The sequence below is a fragment of the Oncorhynchus clarkii genome, chromosome 14, assembly GCF_045791955.1.
Source record: "Oncorhynchus clarkii lewisi isolate Uvic-CL-2024 chromosome 14, UVic_Ocla_1.0, whole genome shotgun sequence".
In the NCBI taxonomy this organism is placed as follows: domain Eukaryota; kingdom Metazoa; phylum Chordata; class Actinopteri; order Salmoniformes; family Salmonidae; genus Oncorhynchus; species Oncorhynchus clarkii.
In genome coordinates, this window is record NC_092160.1 from 12,825,578 (window position 1) to 12,839,502 (window position 13,925).

Sequence of the window (13,925 nt, forward strand, 5' to 3'; positions counted from 1 at the left end):
GATTTTGAGTGAAAACCTCCTTCCATCAGCAAGGGCATTGAAGATGAAACGTGGCTGGGTCTTTCAGCATGACAATGATCCCAAACACACCGCCCGGGCAACAAAGGAGTGGCTTCGTAAGAAGCATTTCAAGGTCCTGGAGTGGCCTAGCCAGTCTCCAGATCTCAACCCCATAGAAAATCTTTGGAGGGAGTTGAAAGTCCATGTTGCCCAGCAACAGCCCCAAAACATCACTGCTCTAGAGGAGATCTGCATGGAGGAATGGGCCAAAATACCAGCAACAGTGTGTGAAAACCTTGACCTCTGTCATTGCCAACAAAGGGTATATAACAAAGTATTGAGATAAACTTTTGTTATTGACCAAATACTTATTTTCCACCATAATTTGCAAATAAATTCATTAAAAATCCTACAATGTGATTTTCTGGATTTTTTCCCCCTCATTTTGTCTGTCATAGTTGAAGTGTACCTATGATGAAAATTACAGGCCTCTCTCATCTTTTTAAGTGGGAGAACTTGCACAATTGGTGGCTGACTAAATACTTTTTTGCCCCACTGTATATATATATATATATATATTTTTTTTTCATGTCCATTCAGTTGGATATTTGTGGAGATGTACATTTTCTAGTGTGCTTTGTGCTCCTGACTGTTCATTCTGCAACCTGTGACACCATTACTTGGGCGGAATCTTGTTCGGCCAGCTGTTATCCGTATTTACGGTATATTGAAAAATATCTATCTGTTATGCCCGCCCTCTAGCCCCTATGTATTCGTCCCGTTGCTTTGCTCCGACCGAGTTTGACCGAGAAACCAGGAAAGAAGAAGAAAAAGAAACGGGGATAAAATAAATACGTTAGGAAGAGGCTGAGAATACGAGACGGATATGTAAGTAAAATAAAATATACAAGCCTATTGAATGGATCGTTTGGCAGTGTTTTACTTCGCAAACCGCAGTGTCGTCAAGGAGTGGTCACTGGGGCACAGATCAGCACGACTTTTCCAATGCCCGTGATTGGGGTTAAAACGCCCAAATTCCGCTCTACACGGATAGCCAGCTTGAAGTCTGTCTAGTAGGCCAGTGTCTACCACAAGTGGAGGCGGAGGACCTATTATCTAGCTAGCTTCCAAACATTTTAACCAGCGTGCAAAGGTTCGTTTAAATTCAAACTCAAGACTGCTCGGTGTGTTAGCAACTAACTTTAGCTTGCCAGCTAGTTTCTGCTAATCTAGGCACACCATGGATGGTTAGTAAACTGGTTAGCCAGTCAAACAAGCTAGCCAGCTAACGATAACTTTGTTAGCTAATCCTCTTGTTAGCTAACTGGTCAACCAAACGAACTAGCCCGCGAGTTTTAGAAATAAACTTGCTGCATCCTTGTAACGTTAATTCATAACTAGCTAGCTGACGGTATTCCATTGTTTTTATTAGCTCAACGTAGCTAGTTACTGTGAACTAGATATGTTTGGATGAAAACCCATCTTAAAATCAGGGTAGCCATCGTTCCCTGAATGCCCATGCACCGACTGATCTTTTGTTTGAATTTTAGATAATCCTGGCCTCAATCGACCTCATTCAACTGGCTGTTAAACCTATCAATTTAAGCAAAATAACATTTTGTAGGTACAAAAAAAATCTAAAACCTTATTTTGGCACGATTGCCATATGAATGTCCTTGATGACATTCAGTGTTACTATGGCTGGTTGATCAAAAATACCTTTTTGGTTTGTGCAACTCATTAATTTGACTAGTCACTATGCAAGACTGGAATGTTTAACTTAAAATGTTCACTGTTAAACCTTCGCGGTAACTTCTATGTTCTTGTCGTTTTAGTGTCTGAAGTGTGGTGACAACAGCCCCACTTCAAACGAGGGGACAAGCAAGCATACAGTATTGACTACACCTGACACAGGTAAGGGTGGTTGAGTTGTCCCATATTTTCTCCCCACGTGAAGGATTATAAGATAAACCAAAGCCTGAACTAAAGAACAAGTTCTCCCTCGACCATATTTAATTAGATGTGTTTGCTGTTGCCTTTGGTTGTTTTTGTCATTACCAGTTATTTATACAATGTGTATGGCTGCATATAACTGTTGTAGTGGTTCGGGTGGTCTTCAAGTTGAATTCCCCCAACAGGTGTTTTCCCCCTGTCAGCTAACCTGTTCTGGTGGTTCCTGAGTGGACTTGTTTTGTTAGGGAAAAGGTTGGGCGGGATGAACTGTCGACATGTGCTTTGAATAAGAAGGATCAAACCCCGTATATTGGGTTGTAATTATTGGTATTTGTATTTCATGTCTAGCCAAGGAAGCCAGTTAAGTCGCTGTTTGTTGCTTGTTCATGTGAGGTGATGTTGAAATTAATTTGGGTATATCAGTCAAGTCTGGTGCAGGTGTTTCTCAGTCTGATAACAGTCAACACGGGATCTCCCTGAGACTGTCACTGTGATGCAGTGCAGGTGGAACAGGAGAGCACCTGAGTGTGTCTGTGTACACTAACAGACCATGTTTTAGTAGTTGTGAAGTAGCTGAGATTGTTGATATTCTACAGGCGATGTTTGTGTGACCAGATGAGTTGTCTAGAGGTTATAGTCTTTAAAGCAATCAAATTCTATTTGTCATTGCTTTGTAAACGGGTGTAGACGAACAGTTAAAAGGTTACTTACGAGCCCAACACAGAGAAATATGTAAAAAATAATAACATAAAGAATAAATACACAATGAATGATAACTTGGCTTTAAACATGGGGTACCAGTACTGAGTCGATGTGAAGGGGTACTAGGTAGATATGTACATATATATATATATATAGGGTAGGGGTAAAATGACGAAGCGACAGGATAGATAATGAACAGTAGCAGCAGCGAATGTGACGAGTCAAGTGCAAAGAGGGTCAATGCAGGTAGTCCGGGTAGCTATTTGGTTAACTATTTAGTAGTCTTATCACTTGGGGGTAGGAGCTGTAGAGGGTCCTGTTGGTTCCAGAATTGGTGCATCGGTGCCGTGCAGTAGCAGAGAGAACAGTCTATGACTTGGGTGGCTGGAGTCTGACCATTTTTAGGGCCATCCTCTGACACCTGGTATAGTGGTCCTGGGTGGCAGGGAGATTGGCCCAATGATGTACTGGACCGGACGTGCTACCCTCTGTAGCGCCCTGCGGTCGGATGTCAAGCAGTTGCCATACCAAGTGGTGACGCAGCCAGTCAACATGCTCTCAATGGTGCAGCTGGAGAACTTTTTGAAGATCTGAGGGCCAATGCCAAGTCTTTTCAGCCTCCTGAGGGTGAAGCGCGTTGCCGTGCCTTCTCGAAGGTGTGTGCACCATTTTTATTCCTTAGTGATGTGGACTGAGTTTTTAAAGCTCTCGACCTGCTCTACTACAGCCCCATCGATGTGGATGGGGTGTGCTCGTCCTTCCATTTCCTGTAGTCCACAATCAGCTCCTTTGTCTTGCTGATGTTGAGGAAGAGTGAAGACACCCACCAGACTGTCATTGCATGCTCTGAGTATGTGTCCTGGTAATCAGTCTGGCACTGCAGTCTTGTGGAATGTTTACTTGTTTTAACCCTTTGACACGTATGAACACACAGGTCTGATCATTTTGCAGTGGTCCTGGCCTTGTACGCTCAAACCGGTGTGATTAGAACACTTATTTAGAATGTCCAGTTCCGATTGACGCAACAGTCAGTGTTTGAGATGGCCACACTTTTTCTTTCACAAGCATTTTGCACCAACAGTTTTTAAAATGTAATGTCATCAATGTGAGCAGCATTTTTTTGGTGTGCAATGTTCAGACATTCACAGAAGTAGCGACAGCATAACGCCATTCTCATCCAAACCGGGAAAATGTAGGCTACATTGCAAAATGTAGCACTAACTGAGGAAAGCGCGACTTAAGACGAACGGTCTTATTTAGTTAACTCTTGGCTGACAGAAACCATGATATTAATTAGCTTATAGCAATTACAGTAAGTTATCAGACGATGGGTATTTGTTTGCGCCGCAGCGTGTTTTTTTAGTGTCAAGCGATTATGGAAAGGTTACAATATGATTTGGGTCTGTTTGCAGGATGCATGTTGAAGGGGGTGTGTGATCTACCATCATTTCTGAAAGTGTAACCCTTAACCTTGTTTTGTTATTACGTCTTTGGTCTGAACGGTGTGACAACCAGAATGCATTGTATGATATCAAAAAACATAACATGACAATTAGCTTAGCATTAGCTCATCATAATCAGTACAACCTTTAAAAAAGTATTTTACACACGTGTCCATTACAATCTATACAATGTATGATTTGTCACCAGTACTTGAAAATGTGAATATAACAGTAAATACATAATGCTCCATACATGCATACGGTGTGCTACAGTAGAAATGACGACGCTATATACAGAAACTATAATGGTAACGTGATAAGGAACTTACTTTGATAGGAACTCACACATGTCCAAAGTTGTTAGTAGTGAAGGCAATGCAGGCGCCAGCCGGAAAATGTGCCAGGGAGGGAAGTTTGTTCTTGGGCTCTCGTCGAATAGAGGTTTGTCCGGTTCAGTAACGCCTCAAATGTAAATTGTCCGCATCAGTGAAATTGGTCACTTCTATGTGAATGATGAGGCAGAACATACCTCAATTCAAACTGTTGGTAGAAAATAAAACTGGTTAAAAAATAATTTGATATTGACCAGTTGAAACAGCCTATAATTTGCAGGCAGCATGCCTTGGTTTGAGGGCAGCATGGGTTAACTGTCCTGTAACAATCACATTTTGGAACATTGAGTGCATTCTGACATCACACGCATAACAAAACTCACGCTGGGGTGACCGGTAAAGATATTTGGAACTCACGTGGGAAAAGGTTAAAGGTCTTATTCACATTGGCTACATAAAGCGCGATCAGTTGTCCGGTACTGCTGGTGCTCTCATGCGTGGTTCAGTGTCGCTTGCCTCGAAGCGAGCATGGAAGGCATTTAGCTCGTCTGGTAGGGCAGCCCGAGGCTGGGTTTCCCTTTGTATTCTGTGATAGTTAGCAAGTTTTACCCCCTTGAGCGTCAGTCGGTGCAGTAGGATTCGATCTTAGTCCTTTATTGAAGCTTTGCATGTTTGATGGCTCTTCAGAGATCATGGTGGGATTTCTCATACACGTCCGGATTAGTATACCACTCCTTGAAAGCGGCAGCTCTAAGTGTGGATGTTGCCTCCATAGCTTCTGGTTTGGATATGTACGAACAGTCACTGTGGGGACGATGTCGTCAATGCACTTATTAATGAAGCCGGTGACTGATGTGAAAAATGTAAACATATTCCAGTCTGTGCTTCATTGGATCACTTCTGTAATTGAGCGTGTCACTGGTACTTCCTGTTTTGAGTTATTTTGCTTGTGAACAGGAATCATGAGGATAGAGTTATGGTCAGATTTGTATGGGTTTCTGTGTGGAGTAAAGGTGACAGAGTAAATATTTGTTTAAATATATTTTGCGTCTAGTTGCACAGGTGACATGCTGGTAAAAATAAGGTCAAACGGATTTGTTTCTCTACATTAAATTCACTTGCCATGAGAAACGCTGCCTCTGGACGTGCATTTTCTTGTTTGCTAATGGCAATATACAGAAAAATATAGAACGCTTTTGTTACATAGTCTGATCTGCAGTTTATGAGGTATTCTGAGGTAAGAACTTGGGACTTCTTTAACATTTAGAGATTTTGCACCAGCTGTTGGTAAAAGAGACACACCACTCATCTTACCCGTCTGATCTTAACGATGCATGGAAAAGCCAGTGAGGTGTATAATGTCCATGTTCAGCTACGACTACGAGAAACAGGATATTACAGTTCAGTTACAAATCAGAGGGCAATGGCGGTCTAGATGCTCGCCGACTTAGTCTAATAATGACGCCACCTTGCTTGCCTCTTAACCCCCTTCTCTTTCAAGTCCCGGGATCATTGAAAAATTGAGGTTTGTGATCGCTGTTCTGTCCAGAAGCTGTTTTCAATTATAGGATGTGGCAGAAACATTATGCACCCCAAAAATGAAGATCAGCTTAAAAACACACAAAATGGCAGAATTGGTCAGGAGCCTGTAAGACGGCAACTATCCACTGCAGTGCCATCACTATTCGCCTCATGGGTCGTAGGCTAAGTTTGTGTGTGTGTACACTACAGTGTTTGGGAGGTTCAGTGTGTGTGCGGAGGTAAGTGGATTAATAGTCTAATTCCTCAATCTTATTACCAGCCACACACACTTAAATCGACACGAAGGACTAATCTAATTTATCGTCAAACACTGGCGCACATGTCAGACATTCAGACGTGTTGCTGCAGTTGCAGGTGCAGCAGAGATGCTCTACTTGGCCAAAATTATGTGGACAACTGCTCTCATTCAAAAATAAAGGGCATTCTTACAGTTGGTCCCCCCTTTGCTGCTATAACAGCCTCTACTCTTCTGGGAAGGCTTTCCACTATATGTGGAAACATTACTGTGGGGACTTGAATCCATTAAGCCACAAAAGCGTTAGTGAGGTCAGGCACTGATGTTGGGCGATTAGGCCTGGCTTGCAGTCGGTGTTCCAATTCATCCCAAATGTATTTGATGGGGTTGAGGTCAGGACTCAGCATGCATGTCAAGTTCTTCCACACCAATCTTGTCAGCATTTCTGTATGGAACTCGCTTTGTGCACGGTATCATTGTCACGTTGAAACAAGGAAGGGCCTTTCCTAAACTGTTGCCACATTTGTAAGCACAGAATCGTCTAGAATGTCATATGCACTAGCATTAATATTTCCCTTCACTGGGACTAAGAGACCTAGCCTGAAACATGAAAAACAGCCCCAGATCATTATTCCTCTTCCATCAAACTTTACAGTTGGCACTATGCATGGGGGCAGGCAGCGTTCTCCTGGCATCCGCCAAACCCAGATTGGTCCGTCGGACTGCCAGATGGTGAAGCGTGATTCATTACTTCAGAGAACGTGTTCCACTGCTCCAGAGTCCAATGACAGCAAGCTTTACACCACTCAAGCCGATGCTTGGCATTGCACATGGTGAGCTTCACACCACTCCAGTCGACACTTGGCATTGCACATGGTTCTCTTAAGCTTGTGTGAGGCTGCTCGGCCATGGAAACCCCTTTCATGAAGCTCCTGACAAAAAGCTCTTGTGCTGACGCTGATTCCAGAGTCCGTTTGGAAGTCTGTAGTGAGCGTTGCAACCGAGGACAGACAATTTTTACACGCTTTGGTTGTCCAGTTCTGTGAGCGTGTGTGTCCTACCACTTCGCGGCTATAAACCTGCTGCCTATGCTGTCTGACAATCACTGTTTAGAAACTTCCTCTCACTGTCAACTGTGTTTTATTTTCAGCATACTTAACATGTATAAATATTTGTATGAACATAAGATTCAACAACTGAGACATAAACTGAACAAGTACCTCAGACATGTGACTAACACAAATGGAATATTGTGTCCCTGAACAAACGTGGGGGGGTGGTCAAAATCAAAAGGAAGTCAGTATCTGGTGTGGCCACCAGCTGCATTAAGTACTGCAGTGCATCTCCTCATGGACTGCACCTGATTTGCCAGTTATTTTTGTGAGCTGTTACCCCACTCTTCCACCAAGGCACCTGCAAGTTCCCAGACATTTCTGGGGGGGGAATGGCACTAGCCCTCACCGGGAGAGATCCAGGCTTTTCGCTGGCCATGGCAGAACACTGACATTCCTATTTTGCCTGCAATGACAACAAGCTCAGTCCGATGATGCTGTGACACACCTCCCCAGATCGTAACGGACCCTCCACCTCCAAATCGATTCCGCTCCAGAGTACAGGCCTCAGTGTAACGCTCATTCCTTCGATGATAAACGTGAATCCGACCATCTCCCCTGGTTAGACAAAACCATGATTCGTCAGTGAAGAGCACCTTTTGCCAGTCCTGTCTGGTCCAGCGATGGTGGGTTTGTGCCCATAGGTGACATTGTTGCCGGTGATGTCTGGTGAGGACCTGCCTTACAACTGGCCTACAAGCCCTCAGTCCAGCCTCTCTCAGCCTATTGCGGACAGTCTGAGCACTGATGGAGGGATTGTGCATTCCTGGTGTAACTCAGGCAGTTGTTGCCTACCTGTCCCGCAGGTGTGATGTTTGGACGTAACAATCCTGTGCAGGTGTTACACATGGTCTGTCACTGGGAGGATGATCAGCTGTCTGTCCTGTAGCACTGTCTTAGGTGTCTCACAGTACGGACATTGCAATTTATAGCCCTGGCCACATCTGCAGTCCTCATGCCTCCTTGCAGCATGCCTAAGGCACATTCACGCAGATTAGCAGGGACCCTGTGCATCTTTCTGTGTTTTTCAGTCAGCAGAAAGGCCTCTTTAGTGTCCAAAGTTTTCAAAACTGTGACCTTAATTGCATACCATCTGTAAACTGTTAGTGTCTTAACGACCGTTCCACAGTTGCATGTTCATGAATTGTTTATGGTTCATTGAACAAGCATGGGAAACGATGGTTAAACCCTTTACAATGAAGATCTGTGAATTTTTTTTTAATTAAGGATTATCTTTGAAAGACAGGGTCCTGAGTTCTTCAAATTAAATAAGGCATACTTTTATGTCTGCAGAATACCAGCAATCTATCACTTACAGTGCCGTCAAAGTATTCACCCCTTTTTCCACATTGTGTTACATCCTGAATTTAAAATGGGATAAATGGATTTTTTTATCACTGGCTTATGCACAATACCCCATAATGTCAAGGTGAATGTTATTTGAAAAGGGCATCGATTGATTAAATTATTTAAAAAAATAGCAAAGCAGACATTGAATATCCCTTTGAGCATGGTGAAGTTTATTACACTTTGGTTGGAGTATCAACACACCCTGTCACTGTAAAGATAAACATCCTTCCTAACTCCGTAGCCGGACAGGAAGGATACAGCTCAGGGCTTTCACCATGAGGCCAATGGTTACTGTAAAACAGTTAGAGTTTAATGGCTATGATATACTGAGTGTGGATTAACAACATTGTAGTTACTCCACAATACTTCCTAATTGACAGCGAAAAGGAAGCCTGTACAGAATAAATATTCCACAACTTGCATCCTGTTTGCAACTAAGCAAAGTAATACTGCAAAAAAATGTTCCCAGGCAATTCACTTTTTTCCTGAATACAAAGTGTATTGTTTGTGGCAAATCCAATACAACACATTACTGATTACCACTCCATATTTCCAAGCATACAGTGCATTCGGAAAGTATTCCAACCTCTTGACTTTTTCCACATTTTGCTACATTAGTCTTCTAAAATGCATTAAAACATTTTTTTTTGCAAACGTCCTGAGCGCTCTAGAGCAGGTTCTCATTAAGGATCTCCTTCCCGCGATCCTGACTTGTCTCCCAGTCCCTGAAAAACATCCCCACAGCATGATGCTGCCACCACCATGCTTCATTGTAGGGATGGAAACCACTGTTCTTTGGGACCTTTAATGCTGCAGACATGTTTTTGTGCCCTTCCCCAGATCTGTGCCTCGACACAATCCTGTCTCGGAGCTCTACGGACTATTCCTTCGACCTCATTGCTTGGCTTTTGCTCTGACATGCACTGTCAACTGTGGGACCTTATATAGACAGGTGTGTGCCTTTCCAAATCATGTCCAATCATTTGAATATACCACAGGTGGACTCCAGTCAAGTTGTAGAAACATCTCAAAGATGATCAATGGAAACCGGATGCACCTTACTCAAAATTGAGCACTCATAGCAAAGGATATGAATGCTTATGTAAATAAGGTGTTTATTTTTAAAACATTTGCAAAAATTTCTAAACCTGTTTTCACTTTCTCAGTATGGGGTATTGTGTGTAGTTTGAGAATTAAAATCCATTTTAGAATAACACTAATGTAACAAATGTGGGAAATGGGAAGGTGTCTGAATACCTTTTCGTGCGAAGGCACTGTAGTAGCGGCTTCATGTTAGGTGTATGCTTGTAATCGTTAAGGACTTGGGAGTTTGTTAGGATAAAGAAGAAACGGAATGGCGCTAAGCGCTGGCAAAACCCTAGAGGATAACCTGGTTGTCTGCTTTCCACCAAACACTGGGAGATGTGTTCACATTTTTCAGCAGGACAATAACCTAAAACACAATGTCAAATCTACACTGTAGTTGCTTAGCAAGACAGTGAATGTTCCTGAGTGGCCAAGTTAGTTTTGACTTAAATCTATGGAAAGACCTGAAAATGATGATCTATAACCAGAATTTTGTAAATAATAATGGGCTAATGTTGCACAATCCAGTTGTGGAAAGCTCTTAGAGACGTACCCAGAAAGACTCACAGCTGTAATCGATTCCAAATGGGATTCTACAAAGTATTGACTCAAGGGTTTGAATGCTTACGTCATTTAGATTTCTGTATTTAATTTTCCATAAATTTGCTAAAATGTCAAAACATGTTTTCACTTTGTCATCATTTGGTATTGTGTGTAGATGGGTGAGGAAACAATATATTTAATCAATTTTGAATTCAGGCTGTAACCAAAAAAATGTGGAATAAGTCGAGGGGTATGAGTACTTTCTGAAGGCCATGTAGGCCATGTTTTTTCAGGTAGAGAGCTCACAAAGCAACTGCTTTCCAGCCCTCTAGATTGCACGTTCTCATCTCTAGTCCACACCTATTATTATAGCTTAGTGCTCAGCACAGACTGGACAAGTAGGCGGGCACCCAATGGATTATGGTCATTGTAGTTTAGTGCAGAAAACATGGTAATTAACTGGAGAATTTGCATGTTGGAAACTACTACATCAATCAGATCAAGCCTGAAATGTGAGCTCTCTACAGAAACTGTGCATTGATCACACAGAAAAAACGAGAGCAAAATGGAAATCCAATAATTAAACGGACGTCAGGCTAATTAGTAGTTTAACCCAAAAAGTAACCAAGATTTCGGGTTAATAACTAATGCATGAATGCTACGCTGTATTCTGATGTCTCCTGGCTAGGGTGAGTCACATTGACTGCTGCAGAATCAGACAGGATGATATGACCCGTGGTGTGTCAGTGTTGTATCAGGCCTACGTGCGTCTGAGTGCACATGTATTCTTTATCATTGAGCCTAAGGCGCTCTGCTTTTATCTGCTGACATGGTGACCTAGAGATATTGACGTCAGTGCAGTTGAGGTAATGGTTGGTTGTTGCAGTAGCATCTGCTTTTTCTTCCTCTTACAGCTTTTATTGATTAGTTTACTTCCTCAACACGAGTGGGAGGGCGGTTAGGGGGGAAGGTAGAAGCCTCAAAATCATAGATGGAAGCGAAAAAAGTGACCACAGGTAGTGGCAGCGAGATTAGTGGCAACTTTGTACTGTTGCTATACCCCATAGTCCAGCCAAGGTCAGTGACTTAAGAGAACTTAGCTTGAAGAGCTGAATCGGGTGTGGAACAAAGGCTTGTGCGCACCCTGCTGCTTATCTTCAGTGAATACCACTCATGTCTTCATTCATCCCTAAAGGAGAATCCATAACATCCTGTTTCTTAGGAAGGGGGGGGGGGGGGGGGGGCAGCAGCAATGTTATTGTTCAGCGATACTCACAGCTGACTTCAGATAGGCTTTAAGGCTAAAATATCTTACTACTTACTTGGAAAGGGTATGATGCAGCGGTAAGTTGACTACGAATCTGCTTTTTTTATTTACAGTTGAAGTCGGAAGTTTACATACACTTTAGCCAAATACATTTAAATTCAGTTTTTCACAATTCCTGACATTTAGTCCTGGTAAATATTTTCTGTCTTAGGTCAGTTAGGATCGCCACTTTATTTTAAGAATGTAAAATGTCAGAATAATAGTAGATCATTATTTATTTATTTATTTATTTAATCATATTCCCATTGGGTCAGAAGTTTACATACACTCAATTAGTATTTGGTAGCATTGCCTTTTAAATTGTTGGGTCAAATGTTTTCTATAAGATTGAGTCAGGGTTTTGTGATGGCCACTCCAATACCTTGACTTTGTTGTCCTTAAGCCATTTTGCCACAACTTTGGAAGTATGCTTGGGTTCATTGTCCATTTGGAAGACCAATTTGTGACCAAGCTTTAACTTCCTGACTGATGTCTTCACATGTTGCTTAAATATATCCACATCATTTTCCTACCTCATGAATGTTATAAGCAGCCAGCTTGCTTCATCTGGCTAGTGAGGCTCAACCTGACCGGGTTATGTGTTGTGAAGCTAGCCACAATAGCTGACTTTGCGGTTAGCTTTTAAAATAAAACTATGTAATTGACAGTGATGCAAATGAATACAAATAGTAAAATTGCCATACCTTTTATTTTGAAGGCTAACCACAAAGTCCACTATTGTGGCTTATCCTTATTGTGGCTAGCTTCACATAGATGGGTCCAGACACCATTAACCTCTAGCGACGAGCAATCCCGTATCCGGGAGCGTAATCATAGCCTCAAGCATTAACATAACGCAACGTTTCCTATTCATGAAAATCGCAAATGAAATGAAATAGATATATTGAAACACAAGCTTAGCCTTTTGTTAACAACACTGTCATCTCAGATTTTCAAAATATGCTTTTCAACCAAAGTTACACAAGCATTTGTGTAAGAGTATTGATAGCATAGCATTAAGCCTAGCATTCAGCAGGCAACATTTTCACAAAAACAAGAAAAGCATTAAAATAAAATAATTTACCTTTGAAGAACTTTGGATGTTTTCAATGACGAGACTCTTAGTTAGATAGCAAATTATTTGTGTAGACGAAATAGCTCCGTTTTGTTCATCACGTTTGGCTAAGAAAAATACCGGAAAATGCAGTCACTTACAACGGCAAACTTTTTTCCATATTAGCTCCATAATATCGACAGAAACATCGCAAACGTTGTTTAGAATCAATCCTCAAGGTGTTTTTCACATATCTATTCGATAATCTATCAGTGGTGGCAGCTGGCTTCTCAACAGAAGCAAACTGAAAAATACTGCAGCTGGAGATTACGCAATAATTGCAATGGAGGACACCAAGCGACCACCTGGTAGATGTAGTCTCTTATGGTCAATCTTCCAATGATATGCCTACAAATACGTCACAATTCTGTAGACACCTTGGGGAAAACGTAAGCTGACTCCTAGCTCCTTCACAGCCATATAACTGACTCCGCAAGGAGTCATTGGAATGAGGCGGTTTTAAAAAATGCGGCACTTCCTGATTGGATTTTTATCTGGGTTTCGCCTGTAACATCAGTTCTGTGGCACTCACAGAAAATATCTTAGCAGTTTTGGAAACGTCAGTTTTCTTTCCAAAGCTGTCAATTATATGCATAGTCGAGCATCTTTTCGTGACAAAATATCTTGTTTCAAACGGGAACGTTTTTCATCCAAAAATTAAGAGCGCCCCCTATATCGAAGAAGTTAACTTCTCAAATATTTTTTTTTTACATACACATAGTTAGCAGATGTTAATGCGAGTGTAGTGTGATGCTTGTGCTTCTAGTTCTGACAGTGCAGTAATAACCAACGAGTAATCTAACCTAACAATTTCACAACAGCTACGTTATACACACAAGTGTAAAGGGATGAAGAATATGTACATAAAGATATATGAATGAGTGATGGTACAGAACGGCATAGGCAAGATTCAGTAGGTGGTATAGAGTACAGTATATACATGAGATGAGTAATGTAGGGTATGTAAACATTATATTAAGTGGCATTGTTTAAAGTGGCTAGGGATGCATTTTTTACATGTATGGCAGCAGCCACTTGATGTTAGTGGTGGCTTTTTAACAGTCTGATGGCCTTAAGATAGAAGCTGTTTTTCAGTCTCGGTCCCTGCTTTGATGCACCTGTACTGACCTCGCCTTCTGGATGATAGCGGGGTGAACAGGCAGTGGCTCGGGTGGTTCTTGTCTCCTTGATGATCCTTATGGCCTTCC

General features: G+C 41.9%; 1 protein-coding gene across 10 annotated transcripts in view; it reads left to right on the forward strand.

Moving 5' to 3' along the window:
• The first annotated feature begins 744 nt into the window (after positions 1-744).
• LOC139366298 (catenin delta-1-like) overlaps positions 745-13,925 on the forward strand; it is a 44,929-nt gene continuing 31,748 nt past the window's right edge. For 6 of the 10 annotated variants that reach the window (XM_071103626.1, XM_071103628.1, XM_071103630.1 and 3 more), the window contains exons 1-2: positions 754-888; positions 1,836-1,914. The gene's annotated coding sequence lies outside the window, so the exon portion shown is untranslated. Of the gene's footprint in view, positions 889-1,835; positions 1,915-13,925 lie in introns of all 10 variants that reach the window. The other 4 variants (XM_071103621.1, XM_071103627.1, XM_071103623.1 and 1 more) reach the window with 2 other exon arrangements.